The sequence below is a fragment of the Dasypus novemcinctus genome, chromosome 27 (assembly GCF_030445035.2).
Source record: "Dasypus novemcinctus isolate mDasNov1 chromosome 27, mDasNov1.1.hap2, whole genome shotgun sequence".
Classification (NCBI taxonomy): domain Eukaryota; kingdom Metazoa; phylum Chordata; class Mammalia; order Cingulata; family Dasypodidae; genus Dasypus; species Dasypus novemcinctus.
Genome location: NC_080699.1, coordinates 9529596 through 9554984, shown reverse-complemented (window position 1 = coordinate 9554984; position 25389 = coordinate 9529596).

Sequence of the window (25389 nt, the reverse complement as noted above, 5' to 3'; positions counted from 1 at the left end):
TTTTTTTTTACCACGTTAGCTTATTTCTAGCATTTCTTAATCAATTTTATTGATACATATTAATAAAGCATAAACACCAAAGTGTACAATCAATGGTATTCAGTGTAATCACATATTTATGCATTCATTACTTCAATCATTCTTAGAGCACTTTCATTATTCCAATAATAATAATAAAAACAAAAAACAAACAAAACTCCTCACCTCTCAATCTCTCTATGCTTCTCTGGCCATACATAGCTGCTATTCTTTTTCCTTCTCTCTAATATATTGGTATTTACATTTTCTAGCGTGTCTTTTGACTCATTCTTAGAATTTCAGTCTTTCTGCTTACAATATTCATATGTTCTGGAATGTTGTCTTTCTTTTTCCATTAAAGCCCTTTTACATGAGGGTTCACTGTTTGCGTTGTACAGTCCTATGTTGTTTTTTTAAATGTTTATTCTAGTAACATATATACAACCTAAAACATCCCCTTCTAATCACACTCAAATATATAATTCAGTGGTGTTAGTTATATTCACAATATGCTACCCTCACCACTATCCATTATCAAAACATGCCCATCACCCTAAACAGAAATTCTCTATCAATTAAGCATTAACTCTCCATTCCTACCCCTATCCTGGTCCCTGGTAATGTATTCTAGTTTCTGATTCTATGAATCTGCTTATTTTAATTATTTTATATCAGTGAAATCATACAATATTTGTCCTTTTTTGTCTGGCTTCTTTCACTCAACTTGATGTCTTCATCCATGTAGTAGCATGTGTTTTAGTTTCCCAGTCTGCTGAAGCAAAAACATGAAATGGGTTGGCTTAAAAAATAGGAATTTATTAGCTTATGGTTTTAAGGCTAAAAGAAAGCCTAAATGAAGTTATCAAGGCAATTCTTTCTTCCCAAAGACTATATTCTGGCGCTGGCTGTCAGAGATCCTTGGCTCCTCTGTCACATGGCAAAGCATACAGCAGCATCTCCTAGTCTCTCTGTTCTCTTCTGGTTTTGCTGATTTCAGCTTTTATTTCCTCTGGCTTTCTCTTGCTCTCTGAATTTCATTCTCTTATAGAGGACTCCAGTAATAGAACTAAGACCATCCTGATTGAGGTGAGTTACACCCTAACTGAAGTAACTTCATCAAAAAGTCCTCCTTACAATGGATTCATACCCACAGGAATGGATTAAATTTACGAACATGTTTTCTGGGTACATACAGATTCAAATCACCACAGCATGAACTTCATTCTTTTTCATGGCCGAATAATATTCCATTGTAGGTATATACCACATTACATTTAGCCATTCATCTATTGATGGACCCTTGTGTAGCATCCATCTTTTGGCTATTGTGAATAATGTGCTATGAACAACAGCATGCAATTATCTGTTTTGAGTCCCTGTTTTCAATTGTTGGAGGTATATACCTAGTGGAATTGCCAGGTCCTATGGCTATTCTATACCTAACTTCCTGAGGAACTGCCAAGCCAGTTTCCACAGTGGCTGCAACATTTTACATCCCACTAACAATGAATGAATGTTCCTATTTCTCCTCATCCTCTCCAACACTTGTAATTTTCCTTTTAATATTAGCCATTCTAGTAAGTGTAAAATGGTATCTCATGGCTTTAATTTGCATTTCCCCAATGTCTAATGATGTTGAACATCTTTTCACAAGCCTTTTGTAGAGCTCTTGACATTTTAGTAATAATTATTTTATATCCTCTATCTCATAATTCCAACATCATATCTGAGTCTGGTTCTGATGATTGTTTTGTCTCTTCAGACAGTTTTTCTTGCTTTCAGGCATGTCCTATAATTTTTGTTCTAAGTCAGACATGCCATAGTTACATAGGAGCATAGGACAGTAATAGGAAATGAGGAAAATAGGCCTTTAGCTTGAGGACTTATATTAATCTAGCTAGTAGTTGAACTCTGCTTAATCTTTGCTGTAGCATAGGTATCAGAGGCTTCAAATTCCTCTAGTGCCCTTGTTTTTGTCTCCCTTCTGGGTTGTGGAGATGCCCCATGGGCTACTACCCAGAGAGAGTCTGTCTTGTAGCTTTTTCAGCTATAATCCACTGTTAATATACAGGAATAAATATAGTGTGGTGGTGAGGAGTGGGGACAAAGGAGCTTTCTGAAGTCTTCTGAGTATGTCTATTCTAGCATGCCAGTCTCAAAGCAGTGGCCTTCACAAGTGTTTTGACCCTCCTCCAGTAGCGTAGCTTCCTCTACCCTCTGCCCTCTACTCCTTCCCTGTCTGCAGAGTTCTCAAACTATTACCTCGATGTTCTGCCTCTGTTTATTGTTCTTTATTCTCTATAGGGTAAACAAGAAAGGAGGGGGGCACTGGATTTGGAAGGAATTAACTTCCTCCTCTTGGTATGAGATTTATGAATTGCTGTCTGATGAAATCCTGGCCCATGGAGAGTGGGCCTTTGTTAAGGAGAAAGCTCTGAATTTCCTCAGTGGGTACTCTTCCTCCTCCCCTGCAGGGTCAAGAGGGAATTCTTCTCCAGTCTTTACCATGAGAACCTGCTTGGGTTCCTGGAGGCAAAGCCTACAAAGGTGTGGGAACTCCTAAGACTGCAACCCCCAGGAACTTCTTTTTCTCCTTATGGTCAGTCTCCAAGTCATAAAACTGCCATTTAATCATAGATTCCCATTTAAGTTTATGCTTCCAGCAGCTTCTGGTCCAGATAAGCAGATCTTGACCATTGCATTTTGGATGTGTCTCTCTTCGGATTTTGGGGTGGCAGTTTGCCCTGTGACTTCAGTTCTATGATGTATCCAAGAAAAGTCATTGACTTTCAGTTTGTGCAACTTTCTCTTGTACGGACAAGAGTGATGACTTCCAAACTCTTTACATATCTGACCTGAAATCAGAAGTCTGATTTTCCCTTCAAGTTAAGTATAATATTTTCAGGCTGAAAAATTACCATAGCTATTACAGTTGTGCAGATGTTTCCAACACTGAGATTGGTGCTAAATAACAACAGATTGGTTAAGATTGAAATAATGATAGAGAGGCTGTACTAGATCAGAGAAAAATGTATTAACTAGGAACAGGCTTCTATTCAGTCCCATGGTAATTATCTTTTGATTTCCCCTATATTTCAATCTTCTACCCAATAGCAAAAAAATAATGGAGAAAAGAGATAGAAACTTGAGTTCATAACTGAATATTTTATTTACCCCTTAAACAAGGTTAACAAAGTTTTTTTTTTAATATTTATTATTTTATTTATTCCTCTCCCCCTAACTCCCCACCCAGCCCCCTCCCATTATCGGCTCTGTGTCCATTCGCTGTGTGTTCTTCTGTGTCCGCTTGTATTCTTGTCTGGCAGCATTGGGAATCTGTGTCTCTTTCTGTTTTGTCATCTTGCTGCGTCAGCTCTGCATGTATGCGGTGCCACTCCTGGATGGGCTGAATTTTTTGTGCAGGGCAGCTCTCCACATGGGGCATACTCCTTGCACGCGGGGCACCCCTATGCAGGGGTCACCCCTGCGTGGCACAGAACTCCTTGCTTGCGGCAACACTGTGTGTGGGCCAGCTCACCACATGGGCCAGGAGGCACTGGGTATCGAACCCTGAACCTCCTATATGGTAGGCAGATGCTCTATCAGTTGAGCCACATCCTCTTCCCTAACAAGATTCTTATAAACCTGTGAGAAGCATCCCCTCACTGGCTAGGTAGGTTGGGGAATGGATGATGCCAACCTCACCTCCTTGCCCCTCATCCTAGTGCAAGAGCAGAGCATCTCAACACTTTATCCACCTGGCTGTCTGCATTTCCGGGTTTTTCAGGGTTCTGTGGGTCTGAGATCCCTGGTGAAGAGCTGTTTGGGAGAGGTGATATCAGAGGGAGGAAGGTATTGATGATGATTCTGTTTTGGGCTGTGCACACTTCAACTTGCCTCCTTTAGGACAGCCCATCATAAGAGTTGTCTCCTAGGGCATGAAGCTTCATAGCAGATGAGGAGCTCCCTCTGCAAGAGCAAGTTTTAGGTTCCTGGCTACTAAAGCAAATACCGTGCAAAGAGTGGACTTAAACAATGGGAATTTCTTGGACCATGGTTTTGATGCTAGGAGAAGTTCAAAATCAAATGTTATCAAGGTGTTATCAAGGTGATGCTTTCTCCCAGAAGACTATAGCAAATCTGGGGCTGGCTGCTGGTGATGCTTGGTCCTTGGCTTTCTCGTCATGTGACAGTGCAGATGGGGGTCTCTCCTGGCTTCTCAGTTCTCTTGACTTCTGGCTTCTGGCTGTCCCTGTGGCTTTCTCTCTGCCTAAATTTCATTCTGCTTATAAAGGACTCCAGTAATAGGATTAAGACAATCCTGATTAAGTTGGGCCACACCTTAACAGAAGAAATATCATCAGAAGTCCCTACTGACAATGAGCTCGTGCCCCCAGGGATGGATTAAGATAAAGAAAATGGTTTTTCTGGGGTGCATAGTCCAAGGCACCAAAACTAGGAATATTTATCATACAAACAATTAGTGATAGCCTCTGTCTTCCAGGTCCGCTTTGAGGAACCAGAAGAAAACTGGTCCCAACTACTTGGGCAGATCCTTGAAGGGAGCCCTAGCTGATGCCTTAGGTGCTAAGTGTACCAGTTGGCTCAGTGTTCCCTAATGACTTGTTGAGAAAGTGATGGAGTAATTTATTGAGCAATTGCTTATAAGCCAACTTTGGCTCTTTTAGCTATTTACTAACTTTTACCACAAAGAGTTGAAAATGTAGACTGCAGAGCAATGAGCCTGAATATGTCAATTGCATAAAACTCCACAAACCATCTTTGTAAATGGTAGACATAAATTCTTACAATGTATAATTCCTACAGCACAGGGAGCACAGAGTTTATGGTGAACTAGAGCTCTGTGACCCCTATTACTTTCATTCAAAATATTTCCTGAGGTGGGACGTGTCTCTTGGGCTCTGTTCTTACCATACATGAAGCTCTGCTTGGGCCACAAGACGCCTTTGCTTGAAATGGGCATTCTGTGATGGAACTAAATAGATGTTCATTAAAATGCATTCCAATCCTTTTCAGGTATCTGGCCTTTCGGATGCCTCCTGCCTGGAGCTCCCGCAGGCAGCACAGCTGTGTTTTAGCAGATCCAGTACAGAGGCTTGGTCATGTATGTTCATGCAGGTAGAAGGGATTTGGGGTACGGCCTTCTTGGGATACAAAATGAACCTTATATTTTTCGTGTCCCTGAAGATGCCGTTTAAAGTCTCTGCTTACCAAGTGGAGTGTCTCTGAGCTGCTCAGCTCTGTCTTGCCGGGGTCTGTTGCCCAACTCTGGAGGTGGCCGTGGCCTAAAGCCGCTCTTGGGCTCCCTGCCTGCTTCAGAGGCACAGTCAGTGGAAGGGCCCTTGAAATGCCTTTTTTTTTTTAATTTAACTGCCTTTTTTTTAAAGATACATTGATCACAAAAAACGTTACATTAAAAAATACAGGAGGTTCCCATATACCCCACTCCCCACCCCACTCCTCCCACACCAACAACCTCCCTTATCATTGCGGCACCCTCATCGCACTCAGTGAACACATTTTGGGGCACTGCTGCACTACACAGATAATAGTTTACCCTGTAGTTTACACTCTCCCCCAGTCCATTCAGTGGGTTATGGTAGGATATATAAATGTCCAGCGCCCATCCCTGCCATATCATAAAATTGTTTTTTATTTTGTTTGTGGTTTTTTCCCCTCTCTTTATTTTTTTTAAAATGTTACATTCAAAAAACATAAGAGGTCCCCACATACCCCTCCTCCCACATCAACAAGGCTTTGGTTCTGAGACCAAATGGCTGGAGTAGGCTGCTGCATTTGGCAGGGGAATGGGACCAAACAGGCTTCTCGCTATCGTAGCATCCGGAGGGTGTTATAAATGTCCTTATCCCTCCCACACTGGGGTCAGGGACAGTCTGGAGAGCAGGGTCAGCGTTGGGTTCACAGCTGTAAACCCAGGTCTTAGCACAGTGCTCAGTCTTTCGAAGGGACTCATACATATATGATATAGATGGATAAATACCAAATGAAAGAGGAAGACAAGTGTCCCAGCTAACGCCAACCGAATCCTAAGACGACGAACCTGCCTATAAGGGAGGCGACGCTGGCAAAGCTGTGCGGCTGCCGGAGGAAGGGCTCAGGGAGGAAGCCCCAGTGGGCTGTGGGAAAGGCAGAGAGCAAGGGCTCCCATTCTCCCTGCTCTAAAAGACACAGGGGAAAGCGATCGGGCGGTGCTTAGGCCGCATGGGAGGTGCTGAGCACCCACGCCACCCTCGGCTTCTCGTTAAGTCAGAAGCCGCCCTCCCCCCCTTCCTGAAACCCGCTGCCTTCCCTCGCCTGCCACCAGCTGGACACCTCTCCTTACAGTTTTGCCATTTATTGCTACCTTGGTTTACAGTCCTTCAGCCTGCTCTCTTCCAGGACAAGGTAAAATAATTTTGCAAATAAGATTTCATGACCCATTACACAATAGCCTTTGCTAGGATCAAAACAGATTACATTTACTGTATATCAAATTAGCAAATTAGCTTTTGCACAGTCTGTAATTTATTGTTTTACTTATGCATTTCATTACTTTTCTCCATCTTTTTTTTTTTACTATGCAAAGCTGTCTGAGTTATTTTAAAAAGTGGCTTTTGAATAATACAACATCTTTTCATGTTACAGCTCAGTTGAAATCTCTCAGACACGTGCACATGGGTAATAGTGAACTGTGCAATTTTACAGAAGCTCATTAAAAGCACACTTTCAAAAGCAAGTCAGAAAGGAAAATCATGTTTTATAAAATATACATGTAAGGATCTGGGCTCCAAATCTAGGAGAGAAAAATGAATCTTAGGCATGGAAGAACATTTCCAAGGATCTTTAATTCACTTTGACATTTATGACAGCCTCATGCCTAAGAGAAAGCTGTTTCGAGTCTTATTCTGCTTCACATGGAAATTATTTTTTGTATCTGAAGCTAGAATGTGTGTTACGAAGGCAAGCCCCCGTACACAAAGGAGCGGGCGCTAGCTGCCGGGCCTGCTAGGGTCTCCTTGCCACAGCAGATCCAAGAAACAAGCTTCAGAGAAGAGGCAGCCTCTGTTTGCATGAGGTTTATAGTGATTGTGCTCCAAGCGAGCATTTGTGGAACGTGCAGCCTGGCAAACGAGGTCACCATCTTGACCTCGGTTTACGCCTCCAGGATTTTATGTGGCCCAGTTTAGCCTCTACTCTGTACTTGGCCTTAGATGTCATCTGTGGCTTCTGGGGCAGGCAGAAAGCCTTCTGAGCACTGGTCTGTCTCCCAGGACTCACTTAAAATCTAGAAAAGAAAAGGTGGATTGGGAAAGGCAATGGAGGAGGGGAACAAGGTTTTTCCAAGTTCTTTTTTCACAAAGGTTTCTATTAACAGGCCAAGCAGCAGTGGCCCAGCCGCTTCTGTCCGTCCTCCCTGTTGCTTAGAGCCAAGCAGTGATGGGATAGGGTGGTCCAGGAAAACATGCTCGCTCCAGCTTTTGGAAGGTGCTTATGCTCAAGCTACTGACTCAAGAGGCCTCGAAATAGCAAAACTGGAAGCAAGACAAGGAGCTCTCAATGCTGAAAGAAAACTTGCACCAGGACTTGCATGGACCACCACCTGGGAGGCCGGGTGCTACAGTGGGGAAGATTCCCCTTTCCCCCCCCAAATCTTGGATTCATTTCCTAGCTATGAGATCTTGGACAAGCTACTTAGACTTTATGAGCCTTGGGTTTCTCAACTGTCAAGTGCGAATAACATTATGACTTATTGGGGTGAAATGGTTTAAGTAGCCCAGCAGACATGCTCTTAAACTTACTCGGCATCCCTGTGGCCGTGACGCCATTTATAAACAGGATCTTTTGAAAATGTTATTTAATGAAGGGGTGCCCCCCTGCTTCAGGTAGGGCCTTAATCGCAGCACTTGAGTCCCTGGTGAACAGAAGAAACCTGGGGGCCAGGAGTCAGAGAGGGGAAGAGGGAGCAGCCCGAAGCCAGAGAAGTGGACACAAGGAGAGAGAGATCACCCGTGATGGGGGATAGAGGTGCAGGCCACAGCACGCCAAGAATTGCAGCAAGCCAGCATCAGAAGGCATCACCTTGCTGCATTCTGATTTTGGACTTCTAACCTCTGAAACCATGAGACAATAAATACCAGTTGTTTAAGTCAGCTCACTGTGTGGTATCTGTCATAGCAGCTGGGCAAACTAAGATACTTATCTTTCCAGATTGTTGTGACATTTGGTAGGTGCTCAGTAATCTGTTGTCTTTCTCTCATACCAAGCATTCCTCAGTACCAAATAATCAGCTCCTGGGAACCTGCTGTGGTGAAAGAAGCGGCTGCTAACTGTTCTGATTACCAACAGCTTCTGTGGCAAGTTAACTGTCTCCCATTTTGCTCAGAGAGATAAAAGTTCTTGTTGGCCCTAATGAGAATACTTGTGATGAGTGTTTAAATCATGCAAGATGAAGGTTCAGCCAACTAGGTGTTATGCACAAATATACCACAAATCCGGGGAGATCTTTCTAGCTCATTCCATACTCCTTTTTGAAGTTGTATAATCTTCTGCTGAGGGGCCTTTTGTCCTTGGGGTCTGTCAGCTTTCTGTATGAAGCACTCTAGGAGTTATTTGGGGGTGAGAATTCCATCCCAGCCCCCCAAATTATAATTAGTGATACTGGAGATGTAACATTGCAGAATTCATCTCCTTGAAATACGGCAATAGGAGAAGAAAAGAAATATTTTCTGCCTCTCCTTCCTATTCTGCCCTGGTCAATTGCTGGCAAGCCTCTATTAAAAGAATTCTAGACATAATCAGACCCATCACCAACCTCTAATGAATGGGGTCCTGACTACCAGCCTCATTCTTTCTGCAATGATGGGGGGCTCTATATCTGTACTGCCCAAGATGGTAGCCATGGTTGCATGTGCTAGTAAACAGGTAAAATGTGGCTAACACAACCGAGGGACTGAATTTTTAATTTTACTTTAAGTTTAGATTTAAATAGTCACATATGGCTAGTGTCCACTGTATTGGACAGGCTCTAGACTAAGTTTGTCTTGATAATTATACATTTATAGCAAAAAGGTTTATTGACATTGGGAGCGAATCCATCTATTGCTTCTATGTTTATTTCTAAATTGCTCTGGCACTCAAGGTTTTACATACAAAATATGGTTATTATTCAGTACAATTACCAGATTTATCAGCAGTGAAACTTTGTAGAGGGATCACATTATTGTGCCATTTTTGTGATATTTGCCATCAATATTTCAAAATCAAGCTTAAGAGAATTAAGTTTCATTGTGGTCACTGCCACATGGTAGTGTCCACCCACAAGAATAACTTGTATTTAAACTAGTTGGATATTCTATGACACATGCCTTATCTACCCACCTTCACATTGGGGATGTGCTGGAATTTTTATTCATCTGCCCATCTTTTCTACAGTGGGGGAAGCTGGCTATTATGATGATACCTATGAGCTGGTACATTGGACTGAGCATCTCATGTGGTGCAGGGAGAGCAAAGTACACCTGGACATGAACAGGATATAAGAATGGCACTGAATCTGGCTGGTGCAGAGGAAAGATGGTGGGTCATCTGAGCAAACAAAGCCTCTGCTTCAAAAGGGTATAACTGAGCATCTGGGAGTAGTAAATAACTTTACTTAAAGTTACATTGTGCTGAAGGACCAACTGGTGACTGGCAGTTTGAGACAACTGTATACTGTTGTAGAGTTGTGTTATTGGTAGATTTTTGTGCTATTGGAGTACTATAATATTTTAATTTCTTGAGCATACCCATCAAAGTTCTCTACTTGAAAATGTATAGAGCAAAATGCAAATTATTGCTCTATAATGTCTGGATCATTCCCAAAGAGTCATTCTCTGTCATTCTCTGAGTCCAATCTCTTCTTCATTGTTCTTTAAAAAAAAATACATCCCAGCTATCCCAGTTCATTCCCAGAAGGGCACCTTTCATTTCTCCCCAAAACAAGGCAGTAGCTAATTTCTGAGTCAATCCTTGACCAAAAAAAAGCATATTGGAAGCTCCCCATTGGAGAAAGCAAAGGAACGTTGTGTCCTCCCTCCCACATCAAGACTCGTACCATTGGCAAGACAATGAGCCAGGGAGCCTGGAACACTTTTGAATATATGCTGTTTTCCCATGGAGACATGGGCAAGAAGCCACAAAGAGAGAATATCATAAACACCTCCGTGGATATCAAGATAACCATGCATTTGATTCTGTAGTAGGAAGGGAGCAACCAAGACTGTGAGAGAACCACACCCAGACAGACTATTGGTCAGCCAAAGGGGTGCTGAGTCAAAGTACCAGAACCCTGTTGGCTTTTATAAAGGGTATTTACTTGGGTAGCAGCTTACAGTCACAAGGCCATAAAGCATAGTAGACTCACCAAGGTCTGTTGCCACATGTTGGAGCAAGATGGCTGCCAGTCTCTGCGAGAGTCCAGCCTTCCTCTTCCTCCTGAGCCTGCATGGTCCCAGTTCCTCCTGATCTCAGCTGTAGCACAAGGCTTTGTCTCTCTCTTGGGGGCTCATTTCTTCCTAGGCTCATCTGCCCATTCTTTCCACAAGATCAGCTATAGACTATCAGGCTCTCTCTTCGCAGGGCTCTGCTGTGTCTAATGAGCTGACTTTCTTCCTCTGTGCTCTTCTTCTCTGTATATTTACTTCTCAGGGCTCCAGGATCAAATCTCCAACTCTCTCCTCTGCCATGTTATTTTCTCTGACCTATTGATGTGGCTGAATAAAAGTTAATCATAATTTAATCAAGTAAAAGTGAAACCTCTGAATCCAACACAATCTAATATGCCCAGAGGAGCAGACCAGTTTAAAACACAATCCAACATTTAGTTTTGGAATTCATGAACAATGTCAAACTGCCACCCAGACTCCCTCCCAGTGACTCCTTTCCCCACAGAAGGGGAGCCTGGCCCCATACAACTGACACAGCAGGAGATTCAGCAGGATTCCTCAGGTGCTGATGGGGCATGTGAGGACAACAGTGACCAGGAACCATTATATGGATCCCCATTTTTCCAACTTATTAAATTACTGCCCTTGATTCTAAACCCACTGTTAAATATTCTGCTCTGTGATGCTAAAGCTAGGACTCAGAAAACCATATTTCTGCTTTTCCAGCAGGTACTTGGTTACTCTGCCAATAGAGGGTGTTGGAGGGAGAGAGGAGAATGTGCTCCTTTCTGTTTGCTCCTTATGGGTGTCTCTGGCCTTCCTGCCACTGCCAGAGTCACCTCAGCAATGGCTTTCAAACCAACAATAGCAGTTCCTAGTAGCAGCTGAATCAGTTTTTAGTTTTCCCAACACTTGCAGAACCAGCTTCATCATGACTTCCACCTTCCCAGAGGCACTAGCATCAGCAGATCTTCCCCCTCTCCTGGGATGTCTGGGTCTCAGGCCAACAGGGCCCCTCTGCCTAAGTGTCTACATTCTAATAATTTCAGTCTCTTACCTTTGTTTCTTCATCCCTAAGGGGTGGGAGCTGTCTCCTGCAGCTGCCATCTGCTTGATACCTGGATTTTCCTTTTACCCTTTCAGCTACCCATTAGCAACTCTGTACCTCAATAATGATTCTTTATACTAAATTCTCTCTCTTCAAATAGCAGGTGTGGTTTCTAGCTCTTGACACGACCTTGATTGAAATACCTCTGAAATGCTCATTTCAATGAACAGATTGAAACATGGGATGTACCAAAAGTGAGTGATTCATTTCTTGGAGCTACGTGCTAAGTGATTCTACTGAGCCGTGTAGGCTGTGAGATTCACCAGCCATGGCAGCAGCTGCAGATTCCCATCGTGAAAGGATTCATGGCATTTTAGGAAAGCCTACCAACTTACATAATATTTGCATTGCCTATTTACTTGTCTGTCTTCTGGACTGCAAGCTCTGTGAGGGGAGTAATGTATCTGCCCTATTCTTATTTATATCCCCATTACTATTGTGTATTTGTTGAATAAACAAATTAAAAATTATGCATTCAGTACTGTATATGGTATGATTCTGTTGTATAAAATATAAATATAAATAAATCTATAGAGACAGAATTAGATTAGTGGTTATGTAGGAATGGGGAAGGATAGAGGGATTGAGAGGTGACTGCAAAGAGGTAGAGGGGTTTTCTCTTTGGAGTAATGAAAATGTTCTAAAATTGATTGTGGTGATGAATGCACAATTATGTGATTATCCTTAAAGCCATTGACTGTACACTTTGGATGAATTGTATGATGCGTGAATATGTATCAAGAAAAATGTTTTAAAAACTAAGCACTTAGTACAACTTTAGGTGGCAGCAAATTTATCCAAGGATCTCCCTTTGCAATGAAACTCTGGAGGTCAGGCTAGAATGGGAAAAAAGCCCTCATTAACATTTTTAGGCAGACCCGTATCTTAGTTTGCCAGGGCTACTCTAACAAAGTACTTCAGCAAAGAACAGAAAGGTATTGTTTCCTTGTTCTGGAGGCTAGAAAGCTGAAATCAAGGTCCTGGCAAGGAAAAGCTCCCTCTTAAAGGAGTCTATTCCAGGCCTTTCCCTCACTTCTGGTAGGTGGCCAGCAATCCTTAGTGTTGCTTAGTGTGACAGTTTGAAGCTTTTGTGAATCCCAGAAAAGACCATGTTCTTGGAGCTAATCCATTCCTGTGGACGTTGAGCCCTGTGATTGGATTGGATTCAGCTGGGGGCCTCGGATTGGAGCATTTCAATGAACATGACCCAGGGTGGGTCTCAGCCCTCTTGCTGGAAGCTTATATAAATGGGAGACACGTGTAGGGACAGACAGAGAAACGGAGCTGCCATTTTACCTGCCATATGAGAGCCGACTCCAGAATTGCCTACAGCAAAAGAAAAACCTCTAGGGACACCCAGTGAGGCTGAGAGGGAGACCAGAGGCTGGAATCAGTGGAGCTGATCTGCTAGGAGAAGCTTGAAGCTGAAAGAAACAAGCCTGGAGAGAGTTGAGCAGGCTGCCATTTTGCCCTGTCAAGGGCTTCCTCTCCGACAGCTGAGCTCTGAGAGAAAGCATCTTTACATGATACCACCATGCGCCTGACTGCCCTGAGCTGCAACTTGGTGAGGCATCATCTCTATTGACGCCTTGATTTGGGCATTTTCAAGCCTGGGAACTGTACGATTTTACCCTAATAAATTCCCATTAGAAAAGCCAACCCATTTTTGGTGTTTTGCTCTGGCGGCCTGTAGCAAATTAAAACACTGAGCTTGTAGCATCACTCAATCTCTGCCTCTGTCACATGGCCATCTCTCTTTCTGCCTCTGCCTCCCCAGCTGTGTCTAAATTTCCTTTCCTTAGAAAAACACAAGCCATATTGGATTAGGACCCACCCTAATCCATTCTGGCTTCATCTTAACAAATGCCATCTTCCAAGATTCTCTTTTACAAGGACGTTCACTTCCACAGGACCGAGAGTTAGGACTGGAGCATGTCTTTCTGGGGACATGATTCCATCCATAACAGCCCTTCATATTCCCAAAGTTTCTGCCCTGCCTGAGTACTGAGGCATGGTAGTGAGTTCTTTAGGGCCTTGGCTCTGGCAGCATTATTAATTATCTTAAAACATCACTCAGCTGCAGTGGTCTTGGCAATCTTATTATCTAGAAGGGATAGAGAGCAAAGATTAGTTGTTTTATCATTTAAGTAATGAGAATTTTACACTTCTCTAAAGAGATTTATGAATGTAATTAGTGTAAGCAGGAGTTTCCAGCATGAATGTTATTGAATATATTAATTAACCCTAGTGGGGTGAGTTACTGACTAGCAACTTAACAGTCATTGAGGATGGCATGTAATTTCAGGTTTAGGTCTATGGAACCAATTATTCAATAAAAGTCTAAATTTAATTCTGTAATTGTCCATACAAAACATGAAGTGTTAGCAAGTTTTATTTATGTATCTATCATTAGCTTGTTTTTTCTTCATGTTCTTAAAATACAATCACTTCTCAAAGAAATTGGAGAGCAGCATGATATAGCAGCAGAGCACTAGTCTTGGAGCTGGCTCCCAGCTCTGCTGCCATTTACCAGCTCTGTGACTCTAAGCAAGTCATGTTATTTTCTAAACATGTGGCAAGGGGAGGCTTATAACTAATTACCTAAGCCTCCTTCCAGGCCTGGCCATCTATGATTATATGAAACACAAATAGTACTTAATTAAGCAACAATAGTAAGTGCCCAAGCTACCCAGCTTATGACCTGAATCCTTTATCCCTAAAGAGAAAGTAAAATTAGCATTTATCAGTGCCTACTATGTGCTACAATGCTTCATTTAATTATCCTATTTATACTTCTTTAAACAGTACTAATCTCCCTATTGTATAGAGTTCTAAGGAACTTACATAATAGGTAAGAGTTGGAGCCAAATTGAATATATTAAAATACCAGTTCATTCCCTTATGTCGGAGTCAAATTGAATATATTAAAATACCAGTTCATTCCTTTACTGTGGGATTGGGATAATCCTAGTTTCCACCTTAGGATCACTGAAACATTAAATGATATCGTGCATGCAAAGTTCTTAGCAAAATACCTCATTCAGAGGTAACATTCTATAAATATTCATTATAAACGTTCTATAAATATTAACTATTATTACTATCATTATTGTGATTATTTTTAATGTCACAGCTAAAAAATACCAGAGTCAAATTCTGAACCTCTGTCTTTTGTTTATATACCCCATGTGGATTCCCTTATATCATCTTGATAATTGTGGAAAGTTGGAAACGCTTTTTAAAATTATGCATCTCTTTCTTCCTGGTTTTGAAAAATAAAAAACAGCAATGCTTTAATACATTTCAAAGCACTGGATTTATTGTTATTTATTTTTAAAAATGCTAGTCTTTCCATGCTACTTCATATTCCATTGTAGCCAATTCTATAATTGATGAAACAGTTCCCAGACATAGTAAGGTTAGCTCTTTAAGAGAGATTTTTGGATAAAATAGAACTAATTAGTCATGATTTAATTTAACAAAGGTCTTAATAGCACCATAGAAATTACTGGACTTAATCAATTGGAAGGGGAAGAGTCTATTGAGGGTCTGCTGAGTGTTAGCCATCGTATTATCAGTTTTAAACAATATCCAAGTCCCTTGACTTAGCCTTTCTACTTCAGGTTTCCTAATCTGAACCACAAAATAGAGAAAATTGTTGGAGTGATTGCTTTCATAATCTTATCAAAGGCAGTAATAAGTAGCACTGCAGCAGATTGTATTTCCCACAGATGGAGGCACATATATGGATCCCATTTCACATGCTTTTCTTATGCTGTGACATTGATATTCCTCCACCAGGTATGGGGTCTAAATTTCCTCCTCTTGAATCTAGATATGTCTGTGATCGCAGCAGAAGTGATGCTATGTGACTTCCAAGGTGATGCCATAAAAAATAATCCCCCGCTGTCCAACCCACCCCCTGGTTCCCATGGGAGCTTGCCCTTGGAACTCAACCGCCACGCTCTGAGGAAGCCAAGTCGCCACATGGAGAGCTCCTGTGGTAGTTTCCTGGCTCCAGCCCCCCAGCAGAGATCCAGCCAACATCCAACATGAGCAGCAACTGAGGCCCCAAACTGATTCCAGCCTCCAGCCTTTGAGCCACCTCAGCTGACTCTACTGGGAGCAGGGATAAGCCATCTGCACCTCAGCACTGCCCAAATGCAAGCTCATGAGCACAATTCATGTCGTCCTTATTTTAGGCCACTCCGTTTGTGAGTACTCTGTCATGTGGTGATGATAACCAGAGCAAGTATCACTCGAGAAGCATTGTGTTATATATGATGGACATCTTAAGGCATTAGAGCTTATTTTTCATGCAAACCGGTTTAGGAATCCTTAGACAAATGAGGACTCTGACTGAGCCCAACCTTTTATTCTACAATGGTCTCACTCTTGCTATAGATATTCGTAAAAGCATAAACCTAATCCTGTGAGATAGGAAAATAAATGCTTTTAAGGTAAAACTTTAAAGATTGTATTTTTTAATATTAGAGACTGCTAGCATTTTGTTATCTTCTAAAGAAAATATAGAACAGAGCGATGCATACAAGCCTTCAGGAATTTAACAAATGACCCACAAGATTTAGAGGATCCAGGATGTGGACAGGATCTCATGAGCAATATGCTTCTTCTAACCTTCTTTTCCAGTGTTGCACTGGGAAATATCAACAATCCCACCCTCTTTCAGACATTTCACTTATTTGTTACCCCTGTTCTTATAGGAAGAACAGTTTTAACACAGAGATTTTTCCTCATTGTTTCCCTCCTTCTTACAAGTTCTTACAATTTCAGCCTCAACCATAGGCAAAATTCTTCACCCCTCCTCAGACCATGCTCCACTCAGGAACACTCCGTCCCTCTTGCACCCTCCTCCACACTTCAGCACATCTCCCAGGTCCTGCAAGCTTGCTGTTTCTCTGGACTGCTTGTGTCTATCCAAAAGATCTGAAATGGATGGTCCCTCTATGTCCTATTGTCAGTATTCCAGAATGTTCTCTTTGCAGTATCTGAAGTGTTTATGCTTTGTAGAGCTTCAGAGAGACTCAAGACCCATAAGGAGTTAATTTTCTCTCGAGAGGAGGTAGAAATATGAACAACGAGGTTCGTTCATGAAAGCGTAAGCAGTGAAAAGAAAGCAAAGGAAAGGGTATCTAGCAGTCACTCGACATATATCCTTCTGCTCCCAGTCGGAAACACGCCTAACCAATTATGGGGCTACTTCCTGCTCAGCCCTGACCTCCCCTAAGCAACCTTCTTAAAACAGGCATCCATCTCCAACTGCCTGGGAGAAGAAGAGAGGGAGGAACCTATTTGCCATCCCAAATATGAAATAACTAACACGACTTTTAGTCCTCACTTCTGGAACAGGACCCCTGTTAAGAGTTTTTGGTTTTTTGGTACAAGGTTGCCCCTTGCTGTTACCAGGTTTTCAAGTGGTGACGGGTTTCCCAGGATTCCCAAAACTCATTCACAAGTGAGGTTTATCTTTCAGATAATTTGCAAATTAAATACGTGTAACCTGTACCCTATGTAACAATGGGCTGGGATCCGGCAAAGGAGATAGTCTCATAACACAGACTTTCTTTGGTCTTCTTTATGCTAGGTAGAATTTCCTAATGATAATAGCACAATACATTGCAAAGAAAAGAGGAATAGAAGAAAAGAGTCTATTTTGATATTAAAATGAAAAGGGAGAACAAAAGAACACCATACACTACCAATTGTACGAGCATTAGCATCCTCCTCAAGCGTTGGTAGAAAGAGTTTTAGAATCATTCATGATCCGTCAAGAACACATTCAAATATATAATTTGATGCTTGTATACATGGTACTAGAATAAAAGAAACTTCAAATCTATGGAACTACACAATACAAACAGTGAGTACCATGTCAAACCGTGGGCTATAGCTAATAGTGCAATTATAAAAATGTGCTTTCATTACTTTTAACAAATGTTCCACACCAAAACAAGGTGTTGGTTGTGGGGTGGTATATGGGAATCCTGTATTTTATGCCTGATTGTTCTGCAAACTCACAACTTCTCTAATTTAAAAAAGAAGAGTTTCCATTTCAGAATGACAGCGCCAATTCCAAGAAAAATAGTTAAATATTTGGAGTTTCTTTTCAATCACCTCATCCTGCTTTTCTCACAGTGTCTTGTCTGCCATGTGTACCAAGTCCTCTTACTATTACCACTCCCCAAGCCCCCAAGGCAGGGGCCCATCCAGGAAATAAGGGAAGTGAGAGAAAGAGAAAATAACATCAGTGGTTAATCTCTAGGTCAGTTCTCATGATTAAGCTATGATCCAATAAAATACTATCTTCATACACATTTTAAATGCTAGCCATAATAACTCAAGCAATCATGGCTAGAATCCTCTAGTATCTTCTTAAAATTCCAGATGATGATAGGGTACTATGATGTTGAAGGAATTCATTGATCAGTAAAGGAAAATACGCTGCCAATCCTAATTTTGATTATTTCTGATTAAGGTTATCACTTAAACATGCCCAAAGGAAAATTTATTCCTATGGAGTTTTTAATCATGCTCCATGATTTTACTTCTATTGTCTTTATTTTTAATAAATGTTATTAATAGGATAGTCTCATAAGGATTGCTGTCCAAAATGCAATTTACAATCCCTTTTAAAAGGTGGTTGTCTTTAGTGACCTTCAATGGACACATTTCCAGTTCCCTTCAGTGAGGATGTAGGTAGTTCCTTCCAGTTCAGATGTTTCAAAACAGGTAGAACTGCCCGGCAGCCCCCTCCCCAGTGTCTGATGAGAGATACTCTGCAGAGGAAAAAGGGAATTTAAAATATGAGCGGTGTCGTCAGGAATTGCTCTGTCATCTCCTAGAAACAATGGGCTCTGAAAAACTGCTCACTAGCAGCTCTCATTTATAACGCTGAGTTCGCCGGGCCGCGCCGAGTAAACGGTTCGCTTTCTGTGGGACGCCTCGGGCGCCCACACGAGCTCTGTCGCTGCAGAAGCAGGCAGTCTCATCGGCCCTGATTAATTTGGGAACAAAAGGTAGATGGCGCATCCCAACCGGTAACGGACTGAACAAATTCAGCCGCCGCCTTTGTCTATGGGCTGTGTACACAGAGTCAAATGAAAAGAGCAGTAAACAGCAATCCACGTGGATGATGAACTGGAGTCGTGTAGCAATTAAAGTTTATTCAAATGAAGCATAACCCTTAGAAAGAACCTGGCAAGGACGTAAAAGCAGAGGATCTACTGAGGAAAACTGAGGGTTAGCAAAGGAAATTTAAATCCCCCAAAGGTTGCAGAGACCGCTGTGAATATGAAGAGCCACGCCGAGTCGGTTGAGGTTTGAGAAGTAATCTCAGAAGAGTGAAGGATTTAGAGCAAAGATAATTAAATATTCCTCCCCAGAAGGCGGGTTTCCCTGAGACAAAGTACGGCAGGATTTCTGCTGCTAAAAGAGTCTGCGGGGTGGGTAATGCTTTGTTCCTACCTTATCATGAGAAAGAAACTTGTGGGTTTTAAATACTTCACCTGAAGTGCAAGAAGCAAAGGAAAAAGGGGATGCAGCAGGGAAGGGAGACCACGTGCAAAGTAAGTTACAAATGCAAGCGGGGCACTGCGGGGAGGGGAGGCCGGCAGCCAAGGCCTCTGCCTCTTCTTTAGGAGGCAGCTGACAGGAGCAGCTCTTCTTAAATCCCATCAGACGAGTCCAGTTAGGCCTGAACAAAACTGCCTTCACATCCCCTTGGTGTGACCAAACTTTAGACAGGTCCAGACCCCTGGCCAGCCTCTCCCCCGGTCGATAGCACTGTCCAGGCTGCTAACTAGAGATTAGAGACCACCTTATCTAGACAAAAGCGCTGCGACGCCCCCTCCTCCACTGTGCTGGCCCTTAGAGGCTCCAGGGGCAGCCTTGGGTACCCACCCCCGCCCCCCCGTCCCACCCTACTGTCCTCCCCTGCTTTTCCACCTGCGGACGCTGACCCTTCAGGACTTTACTGTCTTTCTTTTTTTAACTTTTTTTTTTACTTGAAGTTTATCATTCATACATGAACATTCATAAACAATTAGTATATAGTACAAGTTGGGCAGCCTTTGTTTTGATGGTGTTGAGTTCACACTTGGTTTCTGTTCTCTCCTCCCTGCTCCAGAAAAAGTCACCCTTGCCTGTTTAATATTATCTGGTACAATTTTTCTTTGACAAGTCTTTTTTTTAAAGCATTGATATCGTGGCTCCTCCCTAGCTCATGTGAAATTTAATAGGTGAGGGGAAACAGAGCCAGTGTCCATTATTTAAAATGCTACTGGGAGTTGGTGTAGCTCAAGTGGTTGAGCGCTGGCTTCCCATATCCAAGGTCCCGGTTCAATCCCCAGTACCTCCTACAAAAATGCTGTGGTGCTGTTCACTGGCTGTTTTGACTACTTCTCATGGTAGCATTGACTGCCATGCATGTCCTCTTTGAGGAAGGCATCCGACAGCTGTCTCTCTCAGTGCATGATGGGAGACGGGGTGTATGTAATGGAGTGTTTGACTGACTTCCCCATTATATAGAGAGAAGTTGAAGATTTAGATTTGGCCCCAGCCTGATCTCTTCCAAAATCCTTAACTCCCTCTCCTGCCTCTTCTGGAGTGGGAGTGCAAGGAACTGCCCTGGCTGCCTCAGCCCAGGCCTGCTGGCCCCAGGGCGGCTCTGGTGGATGAGTTATTGACACGCTGGCTCCACCCAGGCTACGTTCTGTAGTGCCTACTTGAGTTACAAGGAATTTAGGTATCCTGTGCACAGACAAAGCTGAGTTGGTGAGCAGACAGCTCACTGCCATCCTTTCTCCCTGCTCTGCAACTTTCCGCAAGTCTCTTCTTCTTCTGCTCAAATAGTGGTAAGTATAGCCTTAGTGTAAGCAGATGAAACAATGATGAGATATCATGCTCACTTTTTGGGGAACCCCAACCTTAATCATTATTTGGATTTGACTGGAAGTAGAATAGGAAACTCAGGCCATTCTGACTCCAAAGCCCAAGATTTTTCCATTAGAAAGTTCTGATGATACACGAGAAATGAGAACCGCACACAGAAATGAGAAAGTGAGAATGGTTAGGTTAGCGATCTAATCTTGAAGCCAACTCCAGACACAGCTGTGTCATGATCCAGCTGGAGGGACCTGACATTCTCTACCTTTTACCTTGACCAATGCCATTCTCTTGTGTTGAATAAAAACATGGCCCAAAATCATATTTCTCAAACATAGAAAAAATAGTTAATTTAGGTATACCATAAAAGTAGAAGCATGGGAGTGAGTGTAGCACAGTGGCTGAGCACCTCTTTCCCATGTATAAGGACTTGGGTTCAATCCCTGGTACCTTCTAAAAAAAAATAATAGAAACAAAAATTGGCTGCTTACTCAATTCTACAATACTTGATAAAGTTGGGAAGTCCATAGTTCCCCTATCAGATGTACAGCTGGGATAATGGGCATGTCCTTTGGAGGAGATTTAATATGTATGACAATTTTTAAAGCCTCAAAGTTATTAATCAAGTATTATGTCACAGTAACAGATTAATCTGAAAATTTTTAGGTGGAAGAAAATTTTATAAGTTGATTATGAGATACTGTATTTACATGGTAGGAAAATTTTCCCCATGCAGTTTGGCCCTGGAGTCTTAAAAGTATCCAAATAAATAGACTTGAGATGGACTTCCTCAGAGAAATAGCTACACTTTCAACTCATGTAATTGCCCAGAAGACCTGATGATCTATGAGAAGTGGGGGAATTTCACTGTAGGGATGGCACAGAAAAAGACAATCAAAATTTTAAATTTAAGAACTAGAGATCAAAACTCCAGGTAGTATCTCACAAATTAGAAGAATTTCCTTTTTAAGAAGTTAGTGAGGGAAATTTTGCTAATGGCAGGTTAGATTATTCAGATGAATGTACTTACCAAAAAAAGTTTAAAAAGCTGGAGAAAATATTTTAAAATTCCTGACATATTGGGAATAACAAAGCAGGCAAAAATGACAGTGACAAGATTGGGAAAACGAAGGATAAGGAAGCTCTGGAGTCGGGGCTGCTTTCAGTTTGGAGACGTTGAGAAGCTCAGCAACGCTTGTGATCATCAAACAGGGCTTGGAGGAAAATGGGAATGCAGGGCTGCCAGGGAGGAAGGTAAGCCACCCTAGGCTGGGAGCCATGGAGCCCCACCCTAGGAGAAGGGGAGCTATAAATCCCTGATGTGACTGAAGCCCAGTGTTGCAGACTGAGTCGTGTCCCCCACAGAGACAGGTTTATGTTCTCACCCCTGTTCTGTGGGGGTGAACTCAATTATAAGTGGGATCTTCGAAGAGCCTATTAAGATGAGGCCAAACAGCATCAAGAGAGCCATAATCCAATATGACTGGAATCTTCATAAGGAAATAAATTTTTGCCATGGTAGTAAGAGTGAGGAGACAGAGGCAGATGGCCAAATGACTGAGTTATGGATTGCCAGCCAGCCACCACCAGAGTACTGCAGACTTCAGAGAAAACATGGCCTGCCAATACTTTGATTTGGACTCCTAGACTCCAAAACTGTGAGAGAATAACTTTCTGTAGTTTAAGCCAACCCATCTGTGGTATTTGTTATAGCAGCCCTAGCAAACTAAGACACCCAGGTTTGAACCATCTCCCTGCTATTGAACCAATTCCTACCATTGTATTAAAGTAACCAGGTTCATAGGTACCCAAAGCAAATGTAAATCCTATAGAGGAAGACAGTATCTACCTGAAAGGTAAGTAGAAGTCAAATGAGAAGGGAACCAGGCCGTGCTCGGCCTCTTTGTGTATAAGGAAACTTAAGTCCAAGAACCTGGGACAGAAGCAAGGCCATATGCCAAGTCTTTTGTCACCAAGACCACTTTCCACACACACACACACAAAGGCGTGCCGTGTTGCATGATGATTCTAACTGCTCCTGGTGAATAAGCCTCTCTGATCCCGAGGACCCAGCATGGCCTCAGGTTTGAAACCCCTGTTCCTTCTGTCCTCTCTGTTAAACTTATTTTCAGCTTGATTCTAAATGTACCTCGTTTGTTTGCTACTCTGAAATACAACTGAGTGTCTCCTTGATATGGCTGTCTCGAGGTCCTCAAAGTGAATTTGGCACATCCCATGTAGTTCATATTTTGAGTCCTTCCTTCTTGAACATACTCTCCATCTTTGATGATAATCTGCCCAGAGAGTGCCACATGATGTGGTAACAAACCAACCAACACAAGTTTCGTTTTCCTTTAATTTTAACAACAAAGTTAGAATTAGCGGTTTTCATTCTAGCAACAATCCCATGATTGAGGCATTAAAATCTCCAGGTTACAGAAGGACAAACAATTCAGAAAGATTAAAGAGCTTATCCAAAATTATGCCCTGAGATTTTCTGTGTATGAATTCAGCCATCTCGCCTCTTCAAAATTCTCCAAAGAGATCCCTTCTGCTTAGGGTGGCCCTTGAAATAGCAGGTGAGGCAGAAATTGAGGTAGGGCTCTGATAGGGGCTGGTAATTCTCAGTAGTGGGAGATAGACTTTTGCAACATGTCTGGAAATTCTGGTTGAAATAAAATGTCACCATAATCAGGTACAAGATAGCTCAGAGAACTGTCTTGAACCAATTATCAACTTCTATTTGAATTCATGTTAGCCTTCCTGAGAAAAGTAGTCTCTGAGATTTCATAACCTAATTTATTATGAACAGTATAATACATGAGAACCTCACCCCTTCCCTTACAGCTCAGCTTGGGCTGTCCCTTTCATCCATCTCATCACAGGCCCTTGCTTAGACTTGAACCTGCAGTGTGGTCTGGGAATACATGGACTGCCATGCTGGATAAATAGAGACACATCCAATTCCCAGGGGCAGAGAGGATGGCAACAATGATTATGTGGTTTTAAATAAATACAGCAACAGTGGTCCCAACACAATCTATTCCCACGGTGAAAGTAATTTAGTGTCCCTGTTCAGACATCTCCTGCTCTCTATCAATTACTAAATCAGCAAGAAATCAAACTTTCCAATTGAGCCACGTGTATAATTGTAGAACCCAGCAATACTGGGGAGAAAGGCAGGGATGAAAAATTCCACTGCTGCAAAACCAACCTGCTCCTATTTTTTTTTTCAGCAGCCTAATTTGGATGCAGTGAAGCCAGAAATAAGTAGCATTTGTTCCATTTAAAATGTAGAACACTCACCAAATCAGAGGGCTGGTATGCTACCATAACACTACTGCTACTTTAGGGTAAAACTAGAATATTCTTTATCAATCAGGTAATGGTGAGAAGCAGATAACATTCATTGAATGCTTACATTAGCTCATGCTTCAAAGCAATCTTAGAAAGTAGGTTATCTCCATCTTTACAGACCAGGAAACTGAGGCTTTACAAGATGAAGTAACTTGTTTAACTACTAAGTGGCAGTCTGTCTTCAGCTTCAGGTGGTTGGCTCTAGAACCTGAGTGCTACCCAGGCGCAGGCGGTCCTGGTGGCATTTAAGGACACCTTGCCTCTCTACTCACCTAGAATGCTTTGTGATGCAAATAGCAGCTTAAACACCAGGCATTCATTATCTCACTTCTGGGAAGTCTGGTGCAAGGTGGACCCCGGGCTGGGTTAGGGGCTCCTCAGTGTCATCCAGGCCCAGGTTCCAGGCATCTCTGCCCTGTCGTCACGGGGCAGTCATTTCTGTACAGTTGCCAGGTGACTGCAGCGGCTGAGCGCCTCCTCCCGCAGCATCTTCTGGAGACCACACGAGGTGTTTCGAAGATTTCTCCACACACCCTTCTCTTTTTACAGCAGATAAATTCTTGCCCATGTTTTAGGGTGTGTTCTCTTTCTAACTGGCCAGAATGCAGTCTCAAGTCCATGTTTGAACTAAGACGCTCACCGAGGACTTTGCCTCGACCGGCTTGGTCTTCTTGCAAGTTCTCCCTCTCTGCCCCAGAGCTGGGAGTGGCCTCAGGATGCACGGGGATTCCCAACACCCAAAGAACGTTGGAGTCTTTTTAACACAGCTGTCAGTGGTAATGGGAGGTGGGTAACTTGGGTATTGATCAACTGTTTACCACCCTCCGCTCCTATGGCTTTCAAATATCCAGACATGGGGTATATGTTGAAAATAAAGCCTCATTCTTCCCTTCCCTAAAGTGTCCTCAAGTTACATCTAGTTTCTGCATCTGGCTCCAGGTCCTGGACATCCAGGGGATGCAAAGCTTTCTTCACGGGTTTTATATGTACAATCCTATGGCTAAAAGACAAGTTATCTACCCATAACTCACAAAGATACACTGGTGGAAATGGAAGAAAGTAGCTACATAAAACTTACATTTGGAAAAGGATAGAATGAGAAAGAGCACAGAAATCTTTGTGCTTCCTGGTACCCTACCCAGATGGCCAGGAACAGTGAGTACTCTCTGCCCAGGCAGGGCAGTCAATTCCCAAATCCCAAACTGGAAGCCTGGCTCTGCCCTCTAGAGCAGGTCCCTTGTCCACTGTCCTCCATAGACCTAGCTGTACCCTCTAGAGCAGGTCCCTTGTCCACTGTCCTCCATAGACCTGGCTCCACACTCTGGAGCAGGTCCCTTGTCCACTGTCCTCCATGGACCTGGCTCTGCCCTCCGGAGCAGGTCCCTTGTCCACTGTCCTCCATAGACCTGGTTCTTCTCTCTACGAGGTTTGACTTCCCTGACTGCCCCTGAGATGAGCAATATGGAATTCCTTTTCTGAAGGATGCACAGATTGAGCTACCCATGTTGGTCCATGCTAACAGGCCTGCAATTTGCCTTAAGGCTTGATCCTTCAGAA